Below are 27,592 nucleotides of genomic sequence, written 5' to 3'. Positions count from 1 at the left end.
AACCCACATAGTAGTTTTAGGCAAAAAATAAATGGATCATGTAAACTTTTTTGAAAAATGCACCTGCCTTCTTCTTCCTTTATTGTTCTGCAGCCCAAAGAGAATAAATTATCTGAGTTGCCCTTAAATCTCTATAAAATGGTTTGCTCAAATTTAGTCCACTTTCTTAAGTGGGTCTAAAAATATCTCTCACAGGTAGATGGTAGCCCCAAAATACATAAAAATATGTACGTACCAGTCCTAATCCCTGAATTTGTGACTATGACTTTATTTGGAATAAAGATCTTTGTGGATATAACAACATTAAGGGTCTCAAGATAAGATTATCCTGGATTTGGGCGGGGAGGAAGCAGTTTCCTTGGAGTTGATTCCTACCCATGACGCTCTCGTGTGTGTCAGAGTAGACTTGCAATGGTTGATTTTTTAGAAGCAGATCACCAGGCCTTTCTTTCCAGCTGCCTGCGGATGGACTTGAACCTCCAAACTTTCATTAACAGTAGTGTTTTACCATTTGTGCCACCCAGGAATCCTGTAAGGAAGTAAAGCTCACTAAATCACATATTATTCCTATTTTATTTGCAATTCATTTTAATTTATGGTCACCTGCTCCCAAGCACTAGTGATGAGGCTATGCAAATTATGATTCTTTCGTGAGCGAAGATGCAAAGCTCATCTAAGGAATATATTTTTCAGGTGAGCCTAAATACCATTACTAAAAATAGGGCCCATCTAATATGAAGTCATGGACAGCTTGGCTCCAGTACTGACGTTGTTGTTGGGTGCTGTCTAGTCAATTCTGACCCATAGCGACCCCATGTGACAGAGTAGAACTGACCCTTAGGGTTTTCTTGGCTGTAATCTTTTATGGGAGCAGATTACCAGGTCTTTCTCCCGTAGAGCCACTGGGTGGGTTTGAACTTTCAACCTTTACATTAACAGCTGAACACTTTACCATTGTGCCACCAGGGCTCCTTGGACTGGCTTGCTTCCTACGTATATGGCTTTCTTTCCACACAGAAGCCCTGTTTCAGTACAGACCTTTCAGAAATGTTTCTTTCGGATTAGATTGCTGTGAAGTCAGAAACAGAGATGAAGGACCGAGAGAAATGTGCGACCATCATGGTGCACCTCAGAGATACATACAGGGCGTTGCGTTGCCACTGGGGCCAGGATCAGGGATAAAGATGTGGCGGACCCACCTGTCTCACAGAAGGATGGTGGCTGCCACTTCCAAGCTTGCTCTGTAGCCCAGAAAATGCCTACAGAGGAAAAGCATCCATTCTGACTCAAATTCAGTGCATGCGGGAGGAAGGAAAAGAAGGGTCATCACCCTACATCCTCCAAAATTTTAAGCTTCAGGATCACGTCACCTCTTTTGTTGTTTTACGCTGGATGGAAGATAAGCAATCATCTGGTCAGCGTGGCCCCTTCATTTGGGCAGAGCAGAATGTCCTGCAGGTATAAATATTGTCCTTTGCCCAATGACAGTCACAAGTGTTTTAACATCAGAGTTTATTCTTGACATTTAACCATCAGGAGATTTTATGCAAAAATCTAACTTTGTGGATTCTTCTCAGGAAATTGGGCCATCTGGTCACACTGGGTTCACACACCTGCATAGCAGCAGGTGTTTGGCACAGAGTATAAGAGCCCCTCTCAATGGGGCCTGCCCTCTGGGTCTCGACAGCCCCTCCCTGACCACTACCCAGCCTGGGCCTTCTGCAGGAGTGTGTGGTCTATCTTCGTTTTCCCTTTCCACCTTCCTGTATTCTTTGCCACTTGTGCTTCATCCTCTTTCCTCCTCCTACCACCTAAAACTCTCAGACACTGTTATTGTATTCTGTAAATAGGATTTTTCATGGCATCCACAGCTCCCCACACATTCAGCTGATCACTGTTGTGGCTTCTGGAACTGTGTTTTCATTGAGGTTATCTAAAGTTCGGCTTACCTGACAGCATCTATGCCTCAGAGCAGATAGTGGTGGTACAACTCCTCACAGTTTTGGGACAGGGTAGCTCACCTGTAAGCCCCTGCTTGGTGATTGGTGATGAAAATTAAAAAGCAAACAAACCATTTACCATCGAGTCAATGCCAGCTCATAGCAACACTAAAGAAGAGTACATCTGCTCCATAGGGTTTCCAAGGAGTAGCTGGTAGATTTGAACTGCTGACCTTTTGGTTAGCAGCCAAACTCTTAACCACGGTGCCACCAGGGCTCCGAGTGGATGAGCTGGTGGTAATCTTATACCAGAAGCCCTGGTGAGGCAATGGTTAAGCACTCAACTACTAACCAAAAAGTCCAAGATTTGAACCCACTAGCTGCTCTGAGAAAGAAATGACCTTGAAATCTGCTCCCATAAAGACTACAGCCTAAAAATCCCTATGGGAATGTTGTACTCTGTCTCCTGGGGTCAAAATTGATGTGATGGCACAAAAAAACTATTTCACCCCACACTATTGGGTATGAATCTTCATAGCACCATTTGGAGTTGGGCAATCCTCCAGGAAGCCCAGAAATCCACCTGGCCATGCCATCCATGGACATGTATTGGAGGCGTTGGGCTTTCTTATTTATTATCTTCCATATTGATGGGTACAGGTAGACCCCATACATTCTGCCTCCCTTAATTGTCTGATTCCACCCTGTATTTGGGTTTCCGTAGACCTCAACCCACTGATATCACTGCTATTTTAGGTTCTTAAAATGACAACTCAAGAGGTGAAGGTGGGGAGTGGCCCTTCTCAAGGTCAAATTATTGGACTGGGAATAGTGCCCAAGACACCACAGTACCAGGATGCCATTCTATCCACTCGGTCACATTTCCTGCCTGCTCTTGGCAGAGCCAAGCTCTCTCACTCCCTAAATGTGCAACTGAGCAGACTCTTCTGTATTTAAACATTTCTTCTTCATTTTACTCTTTGACATTGCTGAGATGCAAGGTCATGAGATCCAGTTCCCAGTAATGGATCCTTTTACCTGTTTTCACATCTCGCACTAGGAATATGAGCCATCAGCAGTTTTAAACACAGCTTGCAAAGCAGTTGTTGTAATAAGTAGTGCTTGCGTTATGAATTAGAACATTGTGTAAGGGACATATTTATACACTTGGTCCAATTCTAATGAAAAGCCTGTAATATAATCTGGCCCTGGCCGCGTACTCTGTGGGATAAAATTTTTTAGTCTCCATGTTGGGCACGCACAATGACTATTTGGTGCTCTAATTGAAGCATATTTGATGAGATAACAGTCCCATTTGTTGAGAGCTCCCCAGCTTATATTTGGCCAGAGAAAGGAAATGACTCATGAGTCCAAATAAACCAGGGAGTCTTGAGCAAGTACAACATGAGTTCGAAGAAGAAATGGTCAGACAAGACAGAATAAGAAGGAGAAGTGGCTCTGCATGCTGGAAGGCCATTTCAAAGCTACTCTAGTGCTGGGGACTCCTTGGAAACCCTATGGAGCAGTTCTACTCTGTCCTATAGGGTCTCTGTGAGTCAGAATCAACTTGTCAGCAATGGGTTTTAGTTTTAACGCATCAGTGCAAAATTGCAACTGTAAGAGATGTTGAAATTAAGAGGCATTTCCCCAAATGATCCTTTTGATTTCTGTTGTTAGCTGCGATCAGGTTGGCCTCCAACTCATGATGACCCCAGACACAATGGAAGAAAATGTTGACTGGTCCTGCACCATGCCCATGATCAGTTGGGGGTCAGACAATTGTGATCCACAGGGTTGTCATTGGCTAATCTTCAGAAGTAAGTCGCCAGGCCTTTCTTCCTAGTCCATCTTAGTCGGGAAGCTCCACTGAAACTTGTTTAGCATCAAAGCAACATGCAAGTCTCCACTGACAGGTGAGGGGTGGCTGGGCAAGAGGTGCGTAGGCCAGGAAGGGAAACTGAGTCTCCATGGAAGACGTGATTTCTTATACTTACAAAAGGAACGAGTGTGACTGCTTGGCAACTAAAGAATGTTATCACTACATTAAGCATAAATTGAATGCAATCGACTGTACAATTAGTAGACTTGCTGGGGGCTCCAGGAACACAAGCACGGGAAGCAGCTTCTGAATCATGTTGGGTTCGACTGTGGGTTGAGTACCATCTACCACATCTCTTCTTTTCTTTTGGATTCCAAGAATCCCTGTGCACAGCCTAGAAGAAAGGCACTCCATTTTATCATACCCCTCCCCCGCTTCTCTACTTAACTCAGTGAAACATTTCTAATTTGGCCAAACAGGTACTACAGAAATGGGTCATCTCTGGCCCCTCACCTTTACATCTCTGAACAATGGGAACTTGGGGGTCTTCCTGCTGGGGGCAGTGGGTGCAGAGGGGCCACCCTTGCAGCCTGCAAGGGCGGCCCCTCTGCACCCACTGCCCCCAGCATCTTCCTCCCACAATTATCCCATGGGCACCTACCATGTGCGAATAATACTGCTCAGAGCCTCCCTGCCACCCAGCATAAGCAGTGACTCTTGCAACCCTGGGAACTGTGGCTGTTCAATATGGCACCCATCTGCAGCTTGCTCTTCCGCAGGGGTACCTCGGTTTCTCAAGGTGTTTCAATATGTCTGCATTTCTTCCTTTCCCCAACTTTCCATATCCCTTTGCAGGCAGTTTCCTCCTGGCCATAAGACGATTGCTGAAACACGGTTTGACTGTGCAAAGCAATCAGAGATGAAATGTGTGCACGTTAACCCAGGACTGGCGTGTTGCTCAGTGAGATAAGCCAGCACTGGGAGTTGGTGTTGTGCTGCTGGTGCTTCCTGACTGGTGTGCAGCCAAGCCTCTGGAGCCTGGTGTTCACGGGCTGGTGCAGAGAGGGGTATGGGGATGGGCTGGCTCGCTGGCTCCCCCATATTGGCTTGCCCAAGTGACTGCCTGAGCACAGCCATCAGTAGAGCTCTTCTTGTCCTGGATGCAACAGGTTGAGAATTTTTTTCTTTTTGGGGGGGAGGTGTTAAGTAGTAGTTTACATAAATGATGCAGAGTTCCTGGTACCAATAGCAAAGATGGGAAAGTGGTACTTCCCTGAGGACAATCTCTGGGAGCCTTGTCACCACAAAAGTAAATAACTATCCAAGTGACCTTGCCATCGGGGCCGCTATCCTTGTTGTTAGTGTAATTGCCACAAAGGGTAACATACCAAGTTACCTGAACTTAAGGCTTCTGTTTTAAAAATAGTATCTAGGCAGACCTGATACCTCAGCACTATCATTTCATTCATTAACTTAACATATAATTTTCTTAGTGATTTGGAGTCACAAATTACTTTCCTTAAAAAAAAAAAAAAACATGATAAACTCCTAACCTGTTCTTCTGTTTCCTACGTGAATATCTAAAGCACAAATCAGAATCCAGACCTCACCTCGAGCACCTTCTCACTGAAGCAGCTTTGAGGGAACAGCTTTGCTGGCTGCAGCGCCTCTGTTGTAGAAAGGGACTCTGAAAGCAGAAAATGTCACACCCCAGTGTGAGAGATAAACAGAGGTAGTGCTGGGGAGCAGGGCATGGGGACTCTGGAAACACTGTCTGCAAATGACTTTGATCCCCTGGCGTGATGAATCACGGACTCGCAAATCCTTTTTAGCTAATTGCTATCAGCTTGTGAGATTTTCCCCTCCATGTTCAATATCAATTTTCATGGCCATTGGAGATAGCACCTCTCCCCAGAGCCCGCTGGCGACTGGCCGATAAAACAGTAGCAGCACCATTAGCAGTTGGAAGCGGGGAGTCATCTAATATGCCGCTGCCACGGGAGAGGAAGGGGGAAGCCAGGGGCCACAGCTCAGAATGGGAGCCTTGCTAATGCATTCGAGTCTATGACCTTCTTGGAGATTTGCCCTTTAGCACTGACACAGGCTTTGCCACCTAGCAAACTTTGCCTTGTTGAAGAGGCTTCTTAGTCTTCCTGTAGGAGAGCTGAAATTGCGATCATTCTCTCTGGTGTCTTCAGTGTAATTCAGAAAATCAATTCATTTACATCATTGAGGGGATCTGTGTATTTTAAAGATGGATGTGTGGTATCCACAGTCTTATCCCCACCAGTCTGGAAAGTTGTATGTAATTGAAGCCAAGGAGGATAGATGGATGCTGCAGTTCAAATATGTCACCTAAGAGTTGAGCTTTGCTACCGTAAAGCCTGGGGAGTCCCTGGGAGATGCAAACAGTTAAGACACTCAGCTGTTAACCAGAAGGTTAAAAATTCAAGTCCACCCAGAGATGCCTCAGAATAAAGGCCTGGCGATCTACTTTTGAAAAGCCAGCCATTGAAAACCCTATAGGGCACATTTCTACTCTGACACACAGTGGGGGGCCTGAGGGGAGACAACTCAACAGCGACTGGTTGGTTACCATGAAGACCACGTTCGGTTCTTTCCCAGGGCATCTCCTTCAGCATTTCCAAAGCTGTTAGAACTTTTCTGAGCACAAAGAAGTGCTGTCCAATATGATGCAGGCATGATCGCATGCATGTTTCATGTGAATGCAATAAACACAGAGGCACCGGATACCAAGGCCAATGAGTCTTGGTGAATGTAAGATGTTGATCCAATGGACTTCACTGCAGAGCTTAGAGTTCAAGATTTGAAACAGCAAGTAACAAATTGGCCTGTAGACTTTCTCACAATATTAAACGACAAACGTATTTGCTCCAGAGTATGGGCTAAAAAAAAAGTCATTTTTAAGAATGGTCATCTTGTCATGACTAGGATATTCAGCCAGTGGCCCCCCAACTAAGTCCATTAAACTGGCCAGGCCCGCATTGGTTTCCTCTGTAGCAAGTCGTGAAATGACCCACTGATGGATTCCTCATTATTGACTCTGCTGTTGGAAACTATTGGTGTCCTGGATGGTTCAAATGATTAAAGTGCACCACTGCTAATGGAAAGGTTGGAGATTCACGTTCACCCAGAGGCACCTCAGAAGAAAGGCCTGGCAACCTACTTCTGAAAAAAATCAGCTGTTGGAACCCCTGTGGAACATCTTACTCAATCCTGGTGACACACATGACGTCACCGTGAATTGGAATCTACCGGACGGTAACTGGTGGTGGACACTACTGTTGGTGTAGATCAGTTATTACTATTAGCCTCGTTATTGCTTTTATTCACAGGCCTGATTTAACCACTTATTTTTCTAGGCGCCAGGTGCTTGCGCTAAGCACTTATTTCACTCCCATTATCTCATTTAATCCTCAAAATAACACTATGCTTAGTGCGTTATTATTATCCTTGATTTATGAATAAGGAATCTTGTGATCACAGACGTTAAAGAAACAAGACAGCCAGCGATCTATCCGGTGCTGGCCCTTGGGGCTGGAGTCACACCGCGGTTAACTTCAGTACCCCAGAGCAGGCTCTTGAAATCCTCAGGTACCTGCTGGTATTCTTCCCTCGTTTCCAGCAGATTTTGTAGGTAAGTGGCTAATTAGTAACTCGGGAGCAGAACTGGTTTTTCACTTCTTTTCCTCTTTTTGCAGATGTGTTAATGGACACTAAGACGGCTCAAAGGCCAGGGAAACTGCGCTCTTAGAAATCAGCAAATCGGGTGAATAGTTAGGGGGTGATTGAAAACCCTCTGACGACTGCTGAATGATTGCATTCTGGGAGGAGCTAGAAGGAGAACTGGAGAACCCTTGTGTGCACTCTGCCGTCTCTACCAGCGAATGCCTGGCTGTCATCTAGCGACGTCCAGAGGGCAACCCCCAGGAACCTCGCAGCTAGCTAGTGTAACTCTCTACGTGCCATCACCACTGTTTGATTGGGAGGTTACAACCTGGGAAATGGGTGGGATCCCTCCTTCCGGACACTGCCTGGGAAGAGAACGGACTTTGCACATACGGTTCAAATCTCAGCTCCATGACTAACCACCCTGGGTCAATTAATGCAACATTCTGAACCTTGGCTTCCTTCTGTGTATAAAATGAGGATGAAATTGCCTATCTCTCAGACATAGCAGGTTATCAAAAAATAGTGGTTGCTTTTAATTAAGGCATGTCTAAACTCACATAAAAAATAACTTTGCTCAGCAGCATCCCTCTCCTTGGAGAAAACTGTTGTGCGAACTGAGATAATTTGGCTAGCTCTCAGTGTTACCTAAATTAGGACCCACTATGTGGGTTTTGTTATTTTAATACTCTATTTAGGAAGAGGAGTCTCAGTGGTGCAATAGTTAAGCACTCAGCTGCTAACCAAAAGGTCGACAGTTTGAAACCATCAGCCTGCTCCCTGGGAGAAAAGACCTGGTGATCTCTGTCCGTAAAGATTACAGCCTAGGAAACACTATGGGGGCAGTTCTACTCTGTCTTCTAGGGTCACTATGAGTCAGAAATGACTTCAGAGCACACAACAACAGCAACATTCAGGAAAAGCCTTGAAAATAAAGGTCCTGCCTACTGTGCTCAGAAGGTGGAGGGTTCTCCCTTCATGTCCACTGTAGCAGCAAGCCTGGCCAGACGACTGGGCCACCTCAACAGAGCTTCATGCTCCAGGCAGCCAACCCCAAACTAGAGCTCCCCACCACCATTGCCAATGATTCAGTCAATCACAAATGGGAATGCATCAGTCTTAACACCTCTTTTCTGCGATCAGAGCAACAATGCACCTATGATATATGTTAAAAAAAAAAACTCTGAGTCCATATTGCACCTTTGCTTTTATTTACTTGGACAGGACCTTGGCCTATGGTAGCAATCACCTTGGATCTCTAAAACAGCACCTGTCGTGACAGGCAGCTCTCCTGCCAGGGTGGCCAAAGAGGTTGGCATGGCCAGGCCTTAGACGGTAATAATTAATGATCCAAAACAGCGGCTATCATTGTCTCTGTTTCCAATCATGTGTTCTGGAAATGTGAGGCTCAGAGTGTTTTGAATTCCCTGAAAAGGAATAATGAGCTTATTTAATAAATATGCAATTTCATTATATGACTGTGCATGTTTCTACACATTTCTGTATTTCCTATTGTTACATTGTATCTTCCTTTGATTTATAATCTTTCCTTAGTTATATATTTTCCCTTTGCTGTCAAGTAGATTCCGACTAATAGCAACCCTATAGGACAGAGTAGAACTGCCCCATAGGGTTCCCAATGAGTAGCTAGTGGATTTGAACTGTAGACCTCTTGGTTAGCAGCCATGCTCTTAACCACTCCACCACCATAGCTCCAGTTATATATAGAAGACTACATAGATTTACAGGAGCCCTGGTAGCACAATGATTAAACCCTAGGCTGCTGACCTGAAAATTGGTGGTTCCAACCCACCCAGCAACTCTGCAGGAGAAAAGACCTGGCTATCTGCTCCCCTAAAGATGATAGCCTAGAAAACCATATGGGATAGTTCTACTCTTACATAGGACTGCTCTGAGTCGAAATTGATTTGACAGCCCCCAACAACAAAACATATATTCGCATTTGTTAATTATAACGCAGTTTTTTAAATTTTGAAATTATTATTAACTCTTTTTAAACTGATGTCTGTTAAGCAAAAGCCTAAAGTCGATTGGTGTTTGTGTTTACACCTGATTTGTTTACATCCATAGAAAGGTCACCCCCAATGGCACAGTCTGATTAACAGACGGGGAGCTATTTCTCTGCATACTTCATGGGAGCGGTTATTACAGCTTGGTCACCTGTCTCTGACTATCTTTAACCTGCATACCAGTGCATGCTCTTGGTCGTCTATGTCTTAAATATCCGTATCCTTGGGAACTAAGCAGGAGGGAAGAGTTGAGGAATCATAGGCCAGTAACTCTTGGGTGTAGCCAGAGTGAAAGCTGACTCCAGTCCAGTTCCTTCTCTCTTAGAGAAAACAGCGTGACCTCCACAATGTGAATGGCTCCTCAGGCCTTGCCGGTGTTGGATCATTAGTGGTGTCCTTGGGCATAAGTTACAGGACATGCTGAAGAATCAAGATGATGGTACAAAAATGATATTGAAGTCTTGTGGGGTCCATCTCCATTATTTCACTAGAAGCCCGTCACCATGGACGTCTATTTAAAGACCTGGACAGTTATGAGAAGGAGGCCTGGCGTGCTGAACACCACTCTGTCACTAGGAAACTGAGGGAAGAAACTATGCCGCTGAGGCGGTGCCATTTTGATGTTCAAAAGTATATACCTTGCCTAAGGCTATCTGGCATTTATTCAGAGGAGAGGTTCAACGTGTGAGCATCCACACCTCCCCCATTAGGCCATGAGAAAGATAAATGGCTGCCCATCAGGGTCCCTTGTCTCCTAGAACTCCAGGCTTTGGGTGTGGAGCACCTCCTTTCTATTCCAGCCACTCTACCCAGCCAGCCAGGCCCCAGTCAGCTGTCTTCACTCTTCAGTGTTCTTTTCTCAGAGCTTCTTTTCTAACTGGACTGTGAAGGGGCTGTTTCTCTTTCCATGCAACATTTCTGGGATACTGTGATCACTGTCTGAGGCTGGGGCTTTGGGATTCACCTGAGAGAGCCGACTGTGACAACTCACGGAGGAGACGTGCCCAGAGCGAAAGGGCCTGGACTTACTGAGTGCTTGTTTGGTTAAAGGCTGAGCATTCCACAATTGTTTTTGAAAGGTTTGTTGTCTCTGAGTTAGGTTGGTTGTTGGCATTACACACACACACAAACACAGCATACACAAGTGCACACAGGTATACACACATGCACACAGTCATGCATGCAGCACACATGCGTGACACACACATACTCATGCACACATTACATATTCATACAGGTACATGCACATACATCACACATGCATACATGTCACACACATACACACTCATGCACACATGAGACATGCATATACATCACATGTACACATGACCTACATGCTTGTGCACTCACACATGTGCACATGCATCACACACGTGCACATCACATATTCACACGCATCACACACATACTCATTCACACATCACACATGCACATGCATCCCATGTACACACATACACATTTGTGCACACATCTCACACATGCACACATCACATGTTCACACACATGTCACACACAGCACACACACTCTCATGCGTATACATCCCATGTACACACGTCACACACTCAGGCACACATCACACACATGCACATGCCCACAACCTCACACATGTGCACATACGCATCACACAAGCCACATGTGCACAAACAGCACATGTATGCACACACTCATGTACACACATGCAAAGGCACACACTGCATAAACATGGGAAAGGCTTGTCATCTGAGCTAAGCTTTGCTTAGAGTTAAGGAGGAAGCCTGGACTGCTCAGGCTAGTCTAAGTTAGAATCCTTTACTTAGGCTGTGGAGGCCAAACGGCTTGGGCTATGTATCAAGGAAATTGACTTCAATCCATACCAAATGTCTGATTTTGCAAAATGCACTGGTACACTGCACAGCAAAGACTTAACTTCACAAGAGTGTGCATTGCACCCTGAACAACGCAGGGCTCTTGCTGTATAGCCATTCTTCCCTTCACCCTGGCCGGACTTGGCAGCTCAGAGGATAGAGTCAGAACATCAGGAATTATGTCCTCAAATCCCAAAAGGAAATCCTTGAAAACCACATACCAATTCAGGACCTCAGAAAACTTGGGTATTTTTTCTCAATAATCTTTCCAAGAAATTTGTATGAGGTTCATGCCCACTCCACACACGCACACGCACACACACACACACACACGCACACGCACACACACACACACACACACACGCACACACGCACAAAATCCTCTCTAGAGCTGGACAAACAGAAGCCGGGGCAGGCCAGGAGAGTAGCCCCCAGTTTCTCATTTTCCTTGCAAACCTGCATCTGCTCTCTTTTGTTCCTCTGCTTTCCTCCCCACCTCAGGCGGATTTAACCTCTCAGTTCCATCCTCCCAACAAGCTAAAACCCTCTTGAACTTCTTAACCCCTTGCTCTGAAAATTATTTACAGCTGGAGTTGGTTTTCTGTATTTCCTATAATTTGGGTGGAAGAAAAGCACATCCAGTTTGAAGGGGAACCCTGGAGGAAGGCAGATGGGTCCCGTCGACAAGGCCCCACCTGCAGATAAGCCTCACTGCCAGGGAGGATGCAAAGGGAGGCCGGAGCCTGCCCTTGTTCCATCAGGACTGAAAATCTGTGCAGGAGAACGAAAGCTGGTCAGTCACCAGTGATGGCCAGTGTGATTCCGCACAGAACACTGGAGACCCAGGCCTGCTTGCACAATGGTCACCAACTGCATTGCCTTGCAAAGGCGGTGTTTTTCCTAGTTATTAATTTTTTCAATGGCATGCTCCCTGTCCCTTCTTCCTTGGGGAGATCAGCAGGCTCTGGCCCTTTGCCTTTGAACATCCTCAAGCTGGGCATCAAGAGAAGGTGATGAGGGCCGGGGAGGCTCCCCTGACACTTGTGCTCAGGCATCAGCTTCTGCAATTATGGGCCACCTTTCTAGCAGACGGTAATTGAAAAGTGTGAACCACATGGGCGCCAGTCAATAATGGCGTCCACACACAAATGACACTCGGCGCTTTCTGTGGCCTCCATCCTCCACACTCTGCTTTTCACCTTTTATCCTTCTCAGCACCATGACTTAATCCACTCTAATGAGGTGAGCCTGGCTGCCAAAACCCAGCGGCCACACAGCTCTCTTCTGGCGCCACTCGGGGTTTGTAAGAAGCCGAAAAAGAAGTGATTTTGTCAGTCTTCCAGGAAAACAGAAGAGTGCTCCTTTGACAAAGTTGCCTTCACTTCTCTGCCCTCCCCTCACCCCAGCAAGTGTCCCCCAGCCCTGCCTGGGCATCGCTGAGCTGTGCACACCACCTTCATCATTACGTGGGTACTGACTCAAAGTTGCCTGCCTGCACATTTAACCTAGCGCTGCGCATGTTTCTCCTAGCTTGAAGGACACGGCTGGTGGCCACATGTCACTGTTTACAACCAGCAGGTGACTGCCAACAGGAGCCAGAGTGTGGATCCCTTTTGCTCTCCTCCCTTACCCATCTGTCCATGTGTCTTGAGTCGTAAGTGCCCGTGTGTGGGTGTGACATCGAAAGCCACGGAGGCAAGATGGTCTTGCTGACATAAACATACATTCGAGGAGGGAAGACATAACCTACTTTTACCTAAAGTGGTAGCACGTTTTAGAGAAGGAAACTAGAGTTCCTTTAATGGGTGAATCCCATATGTTCTATCCCAGGGAAGTGCCGCATGGTAGCTGTGCCGGGACATCAAATGTCACCTGCCCCACTGCTAGCTTATTCCACTGCAGCCTAGATTCCGTGTTAGCATCTTCTTTTCCACTGGCTCCACATTGCGTCTCCGTGTGTCCTGCTCTTGGGAAATGCCCTGCCTGCCCTCTTCCCCGGGTGGATGAGCCAGCCAAAGAGTTACACTGCACAACCCAATCTGCTGAACTTCTCTAAATGTGGGCAACCCCGCCAGCCCTCTCAATGCCCGTATCCATATTTCTATAATGAATACAATATTCCACATTAGCTGCACGTTGTGTTTGAACGAAGAGGGCAAGGAGAAAAAAGACAAGCACAATACATCGAAAGCTCATGGGATTAGACTGCATGGTCGTAATAAATGTATACGCAACCAAGGCAGCAAGAAAAAAAAACATTGGCTTGAGCCTCCCTCCCTTTTCTCCAGCCTTAATCTGATTTTTGCCAATTCCTTTTGATCTATCAGGGGCAGGTAAGTCAGGTCCGAAAGTACAGATGGACTAAATATGGAGATTAGCCGCTTCTCCCCCTTCCTTAGCTCCTAATACCTGATTAAGTCCAGAATCAGGCAATTGTCTCCAAGCCGGCTATCAGAGTGGCCGGGCGCAGCAGGGGGCGGGATGAAGGCTGATTCTGTAATGGATACTTATTTTATCCGAGTGCTCTAAGAAGATTAGGCCTGGGGGTGTCACATTAGCCGTGATCTCTGGGCCCCTGGCCGTCTCTTGCAGTTTTCAAACACCTCAGCCTCGGCCTTAGAACAAACAGGCGGCTGGGACTCCGAGGCCCCATGTCGGGGCATGAATAATTGCGCACTGCAAACTGTTTGAAGATCACAAAGTGCTGTGTAAATTACCCAGTTTGGGCTTTAGTCGGGGTGATTTGTGGTGACTTATTGAATCTTTTCACAGTTCAGAATTAAACTTTCTCTACTGCTAACTGCAGACAGCGGCGAATGAAAGTTGAGTCTTAAAACTGACAGTGCTTCCCTTGGATCAATCTCTGCAAAAGCCGGACCTGAGTCACGCGGTTGCCAGCCTTCCCTGCTTCACAGGGGCTGACGTGACGAGTGGCTATTCTTAGCTGCAAGCCAACTTGCGCCTATTCAGCACACAACTTAAAATAGCTATTGAAACAAAAAAAAGAAGGAGGAGACCGCTTGCTTTCAGTCACCCACAAGTTCTCTCGCGCAGTTCTCCTACTTATATGTCCAATTTATTTTTGGTTTTCAAACACACCAGATTTTCTTTCATTAGCGAGGGCAAACAAGTTAGAAACAGGTTTAAAAAATAAGTTAAAAAATTCTGGTCTGGGAGAAGAGGCCATTGCCGACATTCAGTTAGGGGGAATTATTAGCCAGGCTGCTAGGTGTCCATCGGCCGTAGTTCTGGGCAGGGGAGACTTAATCAGTGTTTGTCTGCCTTTGGATACCAGCACCGCTGGTTGTCATTTGAATGGGGGAAGTGAATTGCTTTCGTGTTTTAAATATGTTTCTGCTGTAGGTTACTAAAGGGTCTTGGTAGCTGGCATTTTGCCTGCCCCTCTTACTATCCTGAGGGTTGCATAGAAAAATGAATTAGTTACTATGAAATTTTTCTTTGTCTCTCTCTGATCTAAGTTACTTTTGGTAGATAATTACTATAAACTCAAAAACAAACTCCATAATATCAGAAGTAAAGATGCTTAGTAGTTTATCTTGCCAAATATTTTGGAAGTAACGTAAGGATAGAAACAATTGCCCAAAAGGGCTTTGATGGTAACTAGCCCTAGATGGGGCTTCTTTCTGTTCTATTAGAAGCTAATAGTCTTAACCTGTTTTTTAATCATCAAGAATCTTTCAATCAAACACCAAAACACATATTTTTTTGTTTGTTTTTTGTTTTATCACATATCATTAGGAAAAAAAATAAGAATATGGAAGTAAAAAAATTTTGTCTATTTAGTAGAAAAGGTTATTGCAGTTCTTTTGTATTATTTTATTCCCTGATTTGTTTTTAACATGCTATGCTTTTAAAGTCAATACCGACTAGCTCTTCATAGCAATTAAGAGTTTCAGAGTCCTTTTCTGAAAATGTAAAATAAATGCAATTCAGTGATCTAGCAAGCACCCGCGCCTCCCTGAATAGAACAGTTCTTTACATTTTTACTGAAGTTTACTACCTAGTATATGCCAAGAAAAATTGACACGCAGAACCCCAAAATGCTGAAAAAAAAAAACAAATTCAACAGAATATAGGAGTTTCCATTATAAAGGTAGTTAAATTTTATGATCCTTGTTAGAGCTGGCCTAGTTAACTATTAGCCATAACATTTACCTACATTAGAGAAACAAATACAATGCTAAGAAGGATAAGCTTGTTTCAATTTTATACCTACATGTTTTACCACAGACATTTTTGTGTTTATTGCAGCCTCACAAATTCTTGGTTGGTATGCAAAGAACAACACAACCAGGTAATTGAAGTAAAGAGGCTTTTGTTGATGGATGGTGAGGTGCTGAGCACAATCCAGAGGATCGTTTTAGCTCTCCACTTCATTCAGATGTTATCTGTCTAAATTTCGACCAGGCCATTTCTTGTAGAAACGTTATGTCCTCATAGAAATCATGGATGTTTCTACACATGTCAGTATTCACCCTATGATGGGCATTGCACTAGGCACTTCGGTGTTATGTGGGAGAGAACTTCTGACCTCTCGGGGTTTATGGAAGTGTGTGCACATGTACAGGTGCAGGAAGAGGAAAAAAAGCAAAGAAACAGACTAAAAAACAGCTTCATTGTAGCAATGAACACGGTTATAGGGTTTAGAATTTATAAACTTCCAGGGTCTGGATGAATAAGGAAGACCAAGGAAGAATTGACGCCTTTGAATTGTGGTGTTGGAGAAGAATATTGAATATACCATGGACTGCCAAGAGAATGAACAAATCTGTCCTGGAAGAAATACAACCAGACTGCTCCTTAGAAGCAAGGATGGTGAGTCTGCATCTCCCATACTTTGGACATATTGTCAGGAGGGATCAGTCCCTGGAGAAGGGCATCATCTTTGGCAAAGCACAGGGTCAGTGAAAAAGAGAAAGACCTTCAACAAGATGGATTAACACAGTGGCTACAACAATGGACCCAGGCATGACAATGATTGTGAGGATGTCACAGGACCGGGCAGTGTTTTCTTCTCTTGTACATAGAGTCACTATGAGTCGGAACCTACTGGATGGCACCTAACAACAAAAACAACAACAGGGTTTGTTCTAAATGCTTTAGATGTACTAACTCACATAATAACCTTGTAAGGAAGGAACTATTATTATCTCTGGGGTCCCTGGGTGGTGCGAACAGTTAATGTGCTTGGCTGCTAATGGAAATGCTGGAGGTTCAAGCCCACCCAGAGGTACTTCAGGAGAAAGGCCTGGTGATCTCCTTCCAAAATTTCAGCTGTTGAAACCCTATGGAGCGCAGTTCTACCCTGTCAGACATGCGGATACTGTGAGATGGAATCCACTTGACAGAAACTGGTTATGTTGAGAAAACTGAGGTGAGTTAACTTGCCCAAGATCACTCCAGCTAGAAAGTGGCAGAGCTGGGGCAGGAACCCAAGATGTCTGGCTCAGGAGTCCTTGCTCTTGACACCCAGCTCCCTCTTGTTGTGAGAGCAGTGAACAAAAAGTGATGGAGAGTTAGAAAAAGGATGCTTTCCACTGTGAGTTGGGGAGGAATGAAGGCTTTTGTAAAATGGCGGCAGTTGAGCTGAGCATTAAAGAGCTATTGTAGATGCAGGATAGGTCCGTGATTTCCAGGCAGGGGTACAGCCTGACATTTTGAGAAACCAGCTAATGATTTTCTAGTTCATTTTGGTCGAATCGTAGGGTTGGTGAGGGGCATAGCTAAAGATGAACTCACAAAGCCAAGCTGAGGTCAGACTGCTGCGGGGTTTGGATACAGTTGGAGGCAACCCAAGTTCATGGAACAGACAAAGGCAAGTATGTGAGGCACTTCACTCTGGGGTATAGCTTAATGTCTATGCTGAAACTGAGTTAAAATGGGGCCAAAGGGATACTGATTGAAATATCTCTAAGTCATCTCTACAGGAGAGAATGAAAGAAATTTATAGATTATTTTTTAATAATCACATTTCAGTGTAGCTGGACTATGAATCTCGGCCACTTTTTTGCTGTGATGGTAATTTAACTTCCTCTGTGATGGTTAAGGTTGTGTGTCAGCTTGGCTGGGCCATGATTCTCAGTGGTTTGGCAGTCATATGATATTGTGATTACTTCCTTGATGAGGTTTGACATAATGTGATCACCTCCAAGATGGGATCTACTGCAACTAGCCAATCAGTTTACAGGGAATTTCCTTGGGCTTGTGGCTTGCGTTGAATATAAGTGGACATTCTGGCAAAGCTCCTGGGCTTTTGTTCACGCTGGATCCTGCAGTTGGCTCCTATTCGTCTGACCTCTGGTCCTTGGGACTTGAGCTAGCAGCTTACTTGCGGTCTTGCATGCCTATCTTGGGATTCACCTGTCTTCACGGCCTGTGAGCAACAGCCCCGCACCCTGACCTCCCCATCTTTGGTTCGCCAGCCTCTGGGGCTACGTGGATCAGGAAAAGCCTCTATCCTGATCTGTGGACTTGGGACATTCCAGCCTCTACAATCGTGTGAGCCATTTCCTTGATGTAAATCTCTCTGTATATATATGTATATGCATTCCTGGTTTTGCTTCTTTAGAGAACTCAGCCTAAGACATTATACAATTGAAACATAATCTGCCATTTGACACAATCCAGCACACACACATGCCAACTTCTAAATAACCTCTGGGTCTGCAGTCTCAGGCCAAGGTAGCTCAGGTATCCCCCACCTGTCCCCAGAAGATGATCAAATATAATGGGTGGTCATTCCAAAGCTAGTTCCTTAAATTTGGGGGGCAAGGGTGAGGAGGGGTTCAAACTCCCAGTTCTCACAAGAAGGAGCCTGGGGACACAGCACAAGTGTCTCAAATGCATGGATTAGTAGCAGTTTGGTTTGGTTGCCAAGGATATAGCCAGGGATCCTGCAATCCAGGCTCAGATCCCATCAGGACAAGATGGTGGTGCTGGTTCATATTGGTGGGTCAAACTGTGTCCATATGACCCACAGCCTTGGATGGCTATTCACACCTGTTTCTGGGACTTCCAGTTCATTTTCAGGTAACAGTGAAAGGGCAGGTACCATTTCTCATAGAAGCATGCTCGTGCTAATAAGATCCAGGCCCCACATTTGATCCTGATGCTTCATTTGATTTCAGGGCCCGACATGTGGAGATGTGCAGTGGGTTACAAGGACACGGTGGATCATTATTACAGGGAAACCTGCAAGTTCATGCTCTCCTGAGGCTGGACCCATTGTGAACTCTTCTCAAAACAAGAAGAGGCTTAGATACACACCTGACATACACACAGATTAGAGTTCTGTCAATAAACTCAAGCTTATTAATGAGTCTGTGAACACAAGTAGGTTAAAGTACCAGGCTTTGGGGTCAGACCTCTGGGTTGGGATCTGAGTCTTACTGCTCGATTACTGTGAGACCTCAGGCAAACTGCTTTACTTCTCTGTACCTCGGTTCCCTCATCTGTAAAATGGGAATGACAATAGTACCCAACTTATAAGTTTGGTGTGGGTTTGGGTGCCAAAATCAGAATAAATCCTTATAAACATTCACCATTTTTGCATGTGAAGTACTGACCCTGTGTCACGCTCTGGCCGGATGATATGGAAAATATAAAAGACCAAGATAGGCCCTGTCATCATAGGCAAGGGACAGACATGGAAAGGAATAGAGAGAGCAATACAGGTAGTTGGTGGTGTGGATCATTGCCCAATGAAGGGAGGAAACAAGGATGGTTCGATACTGTGTTGTCCTCGAGAGAAGATCAAGCTGTGGAAGACTTTGAAGACTGGGGAGGGCTTAGAGAGAAGAGGGGGTGTTCCTTTTGATGGTGGAGGTTGTGCCATTCACAGTGGCAACTAGTTTCCTATACTGTCAGGGTACAGGTATCTGAAGCCAAAGATCTGGGTGCGTGGATATGTTAAAAGGTAGGTAAGGGCAGAAATTATAGTGCAATGATTGATCTTCATCTTGTACATCAAGATGGAAAGAGCAAGTGAATACTATGACAGTTGCCGTAGAGACGCATTTAGGTTTAGCTTAGCATTGTGCATGAACCTGCTGGTGTAGCATATGCAGAACTCACTAGCCTAGAGAGAGAAGGGAGTCTGGGTGGAGCAAGTGAGAAGGTCCCGACAACACACTAATGAGAGACAAGGTCCCGGCAGCAGACTAAAGAGAGACAAGGAGATTTTAAATTGGAAGGAAATGGAAAAGAATTATAATCATAATGATGACCATGATGACAATGACATTTTAATACTGATCGTCTATCCTATGCAAACAAAACAAAACAAAACAAAACAAAAAACGAACAAATCTGTCTTGGAATAAGTACAACCAGAATGCTCCTTATAAGGAAGGACAGTGAAACTTCATCTCACATACTTCGGACATGTTGTCAGGAGGGATCAGGTCCTGGAGAAGGACGTCATGCTTGGTAAAGTATAGGGTCACGGAAGAAGAAAAAGACCTTCAATGAGATGGATTGACACAGTGGCTGTAACAATGGGCTCAAGCACAACAACAACTGTGAGTGTGGCACAGGACTGGGCAGTTCTTTGTTTTGTTGTACATGGGGTTGCTATGAGTTGGAATTGACTCGACAGCACCTAACAACAACAACAACAATCCTGTGCAAAGATTGTGCACACACACACACATACACACACTCTGTCTCATGGAATTTTGTAGATACAAGTCTAATTGCAATGTGTGTATTCTTGGGGTCACATCATAGATTTCCCCCAGAGCTAACTTATTGAAACATTTATTGAGCCTTTACTGGTGCCAAACACAAAACTAGGTACTTCTTATACACACACAACCTTATTGATTTCCTCCCAATAAACCTGTGTGGAAAGATTGTACGGACGAGATGTGGGCAGCTGCTAGAATGTTTATGAAATAAGGCTATATGTATTTCATTATCAGACACATACTAGTGGGCGTCTGCAGTTTAGCTTCACCACTTCTGTGTATATATCCAGACAGAGAAATAGGATGATTTCAGTATCTATTTAATTACCCACTGGATAATTAAATAGTTCTTTAAATTGGCTAAATAACTTTTGCAAATATTAGAATTACTATCACTTTCCACAGTTGGGTCTCCCTTCATGTGATATGAGCTGTTTTTACCAGTGATTCTTGCCCAGGAAACAAGATAAAAATCTCAAGCCTCAGGTCCCTTAAGCAGAGATTTTGATTCCTAGGTCTGGGCAGAATCACAGAATCTGCATTTTAGCAGGTTCCCCCAGATAAACTGCTCAGATCTCAGCCTTCTGAATTGTCTCACTTGGCCGTAGCTCGAGAAACAGTATTATTGAGCACAAAGTAAAAGAACAAAACAACTTAGGGATAAAAGGGCAAGTTAACATTTTCAGTGCTTTGCCATTTGAGACATAAACAGGGACACATCCATCCCTCTCACCTATGCTGAGACCTAACACTCCTTGCCAGTCAACCCCACCTCTCTCTCTTAGCATCTCTGCAAAGCAATTTGTTTACTATATTCACAGTGTACAGCTCTTCTGCCATTTTTATTTCTTCATTTGCGTAGTGTTGCTTCAAATACACAAACAGATTCGCCACAGTCACTTTTAGCTGCCTTGCAGAATATGGTATCATTTTTTTAGGTTAGCTGACCCATAATTTGATGTTGCAGTTGTATGTTTTTTTGTTGTTGTTGTTGTTCTACTGTCTCATTGAACCTCTCAGGAGTGCCCAGGACCCTGGTGGGCTGCAGATCCTGTTGCCCTTCTCCCAAAAGCACTACAGCCTACTCTGAATCTCTAATCAGCCTCGTCTTTCATGCCTCTAGTGTGTGCGTTGTTCCTACGCTCCAATTCTACAAAGGGTGTTCCCTTGGGGTTGGAAAATTGCCCCAAGGAGGGGCAGGCAAAGGGCAGATCTTAGAAAGGAAGTGATATTCCTTTGAAAATTGCAAGGGTCAGTTCAATAATTACCCAGTTGAAGTGAGCCACGGCCTGTGCCCCGAGTTTCGAAGCATGCCATGGGCTCCTTCATAATGAGGCAGGCCTTAATCAGGGTGTTTGCTGTTTCCTAACACCTATGGCCATGGTCTCAGAGCCACACAACATCCTGTTGATCCTGCAGCTTTATTAATAGAGATGGATCAGTACCAATAGATACGGGGCTCCCGGATGGAGCAAACAAGGTCAGTGGCTGCAGTGCAACTCAAACCTCACACTCGGCCTTGGAGCTGCAATTGATGCACCTTCTTTTTAAATACCTGCAAGAGGAAAGATCCCATCCTGGAGTCAATCTGAGTCTCCCTTTCTGGAGTTTACAGTGGAGGTCAAAGAGCAGACAGCTGGTCATTCAAGGAGGATGCTGGACATCTGTCTTCCTGGGACAGCAGCCCTTAGGTGAGGGGGGTGGGGTAGCTCATGTGTCTACAGCAAGGTTTTCCCAGGACTATGGTTGTTCAGTTTCACCTACTGATATGTCTTCTTCTGTCGCCTTTAACTTACATTCTATTCTCCATCTCCTTCATATATAGAGAGGCCTCATGGCGCAGTGGTTAGGAGTTTGGCTGGTAACCAAAAGATCGGCACTTCAAATTCACCAGCTGCTCCTTGGAAACCCTGTAGGGTTGCTATGAGTTGGAATCAACTGGACAACAATGGGTTTGGTTTTGGTTTGTTTTTGATATACATATGTGTGTGGGAGGGGCATCTTTTACAGGTAAGAATTTTAAAGGGTCACAATACATATATTTCTAAATTTAATTTACAACATTGTAATATTTATTTAACTATAAAATTATTATATTAATTACCTTGTAAAAGTGGAAAATTCTCTCAGAAGTAGGCATAACTAACATTTGAAACATCTGTTTTTAGTCTTTGTAATGCATATATCCACTACCCTTCTGTCAGTTTGCATGATGCAGTTTGCATGTTGCTGGAAGCTATGCCATCGATATGTCAGATATCAACAGGGTCACCCATGGTAGACAGGTTTCAGCAGAGCTTCCAGACTAAGACAGGCTAAGAAGAAAAACCTGGTGATCCATCTCCAAAAATTAGCCAATGAGAGCCTTATGACTCACAACAGAACAATTCTGGCTTCCTTGCTCTGGATGCATCAACAGCAGGGATCAGTTGCTGGGAGAGGAAATCATGTGTGGTAAAGTAGGTGGATAGAGAAGGGGAGCCAGACCCTTGGTGAGATGGACTGACACAATAGCCACGATGATGGACTTGAATAAACATGCTGGTGATCAAGAGAATGACACAGGACCATGTACATAAGGTCCAGGGACAACTGGATGTGAGCTATGTATCTAATGCATGTGTATTTTTTTTAATCAAATTAAAATTGCAACTGTTGAGGAGAGGGAGCCAAGATAGCAGAGTATTCAGACACTCCCAGTGATCCCTCTTACAACAAAGACCAAAAAAAAAAAAAAAAACTGAAATGATTATATATATGACAAGCTAGGAGCCCTGAACATCAAAGGCAAAGTTAAGAAATTGGACTGAGTGGCAGGGGGAGGGACAGATGGTTCAGAAATGGCGAGGAGTTCCTGGACCTGACTCTGTGGGAACTGACACTCCTGAGGCAGGATTCCCTACAGTGACTGCTGTGGGGCTGGCGGTAGCATTTGGGATGCAGTTTCCTCAAGAAGAGACAGCAAGCCACACAGTCTACTCACACCTCTGGAACCAGAGAAGAACAGTGCTCTTGGCAAAAGCAAAGTACTTGTGGTTATTTTACTGTGCCTCCAACCCCCAAGTTGGCTTCTGTGGCTGCCAGTTTCCCTGGGCCTGAGATAGGCTCTGTTGCTCTCCCTGAGCCATTCTCCTGGCCTTGGAAAAGGAGTAAATTAACAACTGGGAGAAAAGATAATCTGCCAGCACCACTAAACTGGGGAGATCAGGGCAGAAGTGGCTCCTGTCCAGGCACAAACGGTCCACAGACTTTGAATACCGTTCACCCCTGCATGGACCTGTGTGGGCCCATTTCAGGAGATTAGGCCCTTGCTGGCAGACTGCAACAGTGTATGTGCTGGAGATCTGACTTCAACAGTCTCAGCTGTACGGTGAAAGGTGGGATTTTGATGTTTGACACCTTTTTGCCTATTAAACCCACATCACAGGCCTGAGGACTGGTGACTCCACCCATGTCACCTAGCCACCTGCCACACGTGACAGGGATCCAAGTATAAGTGGTGCCTCCCAGTCTTTACAATCAAAAGCATTGGGCGACCATGGTCCGGCTGCAGAACTCATCCACCTGTGCACTCTAGAGAACAGGGATGCATTTTCCTCACAGACACCCAGGGGACGGTTGTCAGTCCCCTGCCTTGTTCAGAGTGTGACCCCCTGCTGAAACTAGATACCTGTTTCTACACCAATGACCCCTGCTCCTCTAAGACTGTAGGACAGCAATCAGAAATTCCTAAGATTAACAATAAAATTACAGAATTATACAACTCAATAGAAAGTCAGGAAAGCAGAACTGAGGAAATGGAAGGCAGAATTAGTGAGATTGAAGATAAAACACTTAGCACCAATATATTTGAAGAAAAATCAGGTAAAAGAATTTTCAAAAAATGAAGAAATCCTAAGAATCATGTGGGATTCTATCAAGAGAAATAACCTACAACTGACTGGACTACCAGAACAGAGAGGGATAACAGAAAACACAGAATTGTTGAAGATTTGTTGGCAGAAAACTTCCCTGATATCATGAAAGACGAGAAGTTATCTATCCAAGATGCTCATCAAACCTCACAAAAGGTAGACCTCAAAAGCAAGTCACCAGGACATATTATAACCAAACTTGCCAAAACAAAAGATAAAGAGAGAATTTTAAGAGCGGCTAGGGATAAACACAAAAAGTCACCTATGAAGGAGAGTCAACAAGAATAAGCTTGGACTACTCGGAAGAAACCACACAGGTAAGAAGGCAATGGAATGACTTATACAAAGCATTCAAGGAAAAAAAAATTGCCAGCCAAGAATCATATATCCAGCAAAGCTGTCTCTCAAATATGAAGGTGAAATTAGGACATTTTGAGATAAACAGGAGTTTAGGGAAGTTGTAAGAACCAAACCAAAACTACAAGATATACTAAAGGGAGTTCTCCGGTTAGAAAATCCATAATATCAGATTATCAACCCAAGTCTAGAACACAGGTCAGAGCAACCAGATACCAAACCAGATAGGTAAAGCACAAAAACAAATCAAGATAAAAAAATGCTCAAAATAGGGAAGCACTGATGTCATTATGCAAAAGAAGACAACATTAAAACACTAAGGACTAAAAATGTAGTCCTAGATCTTTCACATGGAGAGGAAGTGAAGACAATATAAAGAAATGAAAGTTAGGTTTAAACTTAGAAAAATAGAGGTAAATATTAAGATACACCACAAAAGGAGACTAATAATCCTACACATCAAAATAAAATACAAGAAAAACATAAAGATTCAGCAAAAATAAAATCAACAACGAATAAGGGGAAAAGACAATGTATAAAGATAAACTACTCAGCACAAAAAATTAAGTGGAATAAAGAAGCCACCAACAACACACACAAAAAAAATACACCAAAATGACAGCACTAAACACATTAAAAAAAAAAAAAAATTTTTTTTTTTTTATATCCACAATTACAATGAATGTAAATGGGCTAAATGTACCAATAAAGAGGCAGGAGCAAGGCCAAATGTATAAAAAACATGATCTGTCTGTATACTGCCTACAAGAGGCACTACTTAGACTTAAAGTCAAAAACAAGCTAAAACTCACTGGATGGAAAAAATATATCAAGCAAAAAAAAAAAACAGAAGTGGCAATATTAATCTCTGACAAAATAGACTTTAAAGTCAAGTCCATCACAAAGGATAAGGAAGAACACTATATAAAGATTAAAGGGACAATCTACCAGGAGGGTATAACCATATTAAATATTTATGCACCCAACAACAGGGCTGCAAGATGCATAAAACAAACTCTAACAGTGTTGAAAAGTGAGATAGACAGCTCCACAATTATACTAGGAGACTTCAACATACCACTTTCAGTGAAGGATAGGCATTCAGAAAGAAGCTCAGTAAAGACACGGAAGATCTAAATGTCACAATCAACCAACTTGACCTCAAACACATTTACAGAAAACTCCACCCAAGAGCATCCAAATATACTTTCTTTCCCAATGCACAGGGAACATTCTCTAGAATAGACCACATATTAGGTCATAAAGCAAGTCTTAGCAGAATCCAAAACATCAAAATATTACAAAGCATCTTCTCTGACGATAAAGCCAAAAAAGTAGAAATCAATAAAAGAAAAAGCAGGGAAAAGAAATCAAATGCTTGAGAACTGAACAATACCCTACTCAAAAAAGACTGGGTTATAGAAAACATTAAGGATGGAATAAAGGAATTCATAGAATCCAATGAGAATGAAAACACTCCCTATCAGAACCTTTGGGACACAGCGAAAGCAGTGCTTAGAGGTCAATTTACATCAATAAATGCACACATCCAAAAAGAAGAAAGGGCCAAAATCAAAGAATTATCCCTACAACTTGAACAAATAGAAAGAGAGCAACAAAAGAAACCCTCAGGCACCAGAAGAAAATAAATAATAAAAATTAGAGCAGAATTAAATGAAATAGAGAACAGAAAAACGATTGAAAGAATTAATAAGACCAAAAGCTTGTCCTTTGAAAAAATTCACAAAATTAATAAACCACTGGCCAAACTGACAAAAGAAAAACAGGAGAGGAAGTAGATAACCCAAATAAGAAATGTAACGGGTGAAAACACAACAGACCCAACTGAAATTAAAAGAATCATATCAGATTACTATGAAAAATTATACTCTAACAAATTTGAAAACCTAGAAAAAAATGGATGAATTTCTAGAAACATGCTACCTACCTAAACTAACACAAACAGAGGTAGAACAACTAAATAAACCCATATCAAAAGAAGAGATTGAAAAGGTAATTGAAAAACTTCCCCCCCCACCCCACAAAAAAAAGCCCTGGCCCTGATGGCTTATCTGGACAGTCCTACCAAACTTTCAAAGAAGAGTTAACACCTCTACTACTAAAGGTATTTCAGGGCACAGAAAAGGATGGAATACTCCCAAACTCATTCTATGAAGCCAGCATATCCATGATATCAAAACCAGGATAAGACACCACAAAAAAATAAAATTACAGACCTATATCCCTCATGAACTTAGATGCAAAAATCCTCAACAAAGTTCTAGCTGATAGAATTCAACAACATATTAAAAAAAATAATTCACCATGACCAAATGGGATTCATATCGGGTATGTAGGGATGGTTCAAAATTAGAAAACTAATCAATGTAATCCATCATATAAATAAAACAAAAGGCAAGAACCAAATGATCTCACCAATTGATACAGAAAAGGTATTTGACAAAGTCCAGCACCCATTAATGAAAAACCCTCTCAGCACAATAGGAATAGACGGAAAATTCCTCAACATAGTAAAGGGCATTTATACAAAGCCAACAGCCAACATTAGCCTAAATGGAGAGACTCTAAAAGCATTCCCCTTGAGAACGGGAACCAGACAAGGATGTCCTTTATCACCACTCTTATTCAACATTGTGCTGGAGATCCAAGCCAGAGCAATGAGGCTAGATAAAGAAATAAAGGGCATCCGGATTGGTAAGGAAGAAGTAAAAGTATCTCTATTTGCAGATGACATGATCATATACATAGAAAACCATAAAGAATCCTCAAGAAAACTACTGAAACTAACAGGAGAGTTCAGCAGAGTATCCAGATATAAGATAAACATACAAAAATCAGTTGGATTCCTCTATACCAACAAAGAGAACATTGAAGAGGAAATCACCAAATCAATACCATTTACAGTAACCCCAAAAGATAAAATACTTACAAATAAATCTAAACAGAGAGGTAAAAGACCTATGCAAAGAAAACTACAAGATACTACTGCAGTAAATCAAAAGAAACCGAGATAAGTGGAAAAACATACCTTGTTCATGGATAGGAAGACTGAATATTGTAAAAATATCTCTTCTACCCAAAGTGATCTATAGATACAATGCTATTATGGCCCAACTTTCAACAATGTTTTTTAACAAGACGGAGAAACAAATCGCCAAGTTCATATGGAAGGGAAAGAGGCCCCAGATATGCAAACATTACTGAAAGAGAAGAACAAAGTGGGAAGCCGCACGATACCTGATTTTACAACCTATTATACTGCCACAGT

The sequence above is a fragment of the Loxodonta africana genome, chromosome 2 (genome assembly GCF_030014295.1).
Source record: "Loxodonta africana isolate mLoxAfr1 chromosome 2, mLoxAfr1.hap2, whole genome shotgun sequence".
Lineage (NCBI taxonomy): Eukaryota > Metazoa > Chordata > Mammalia > Proboscidea > Elephantidae > Loxodonta > Loxodonta africana.
Note: the sequence above shows the minus strand (reverse complement) of the source record.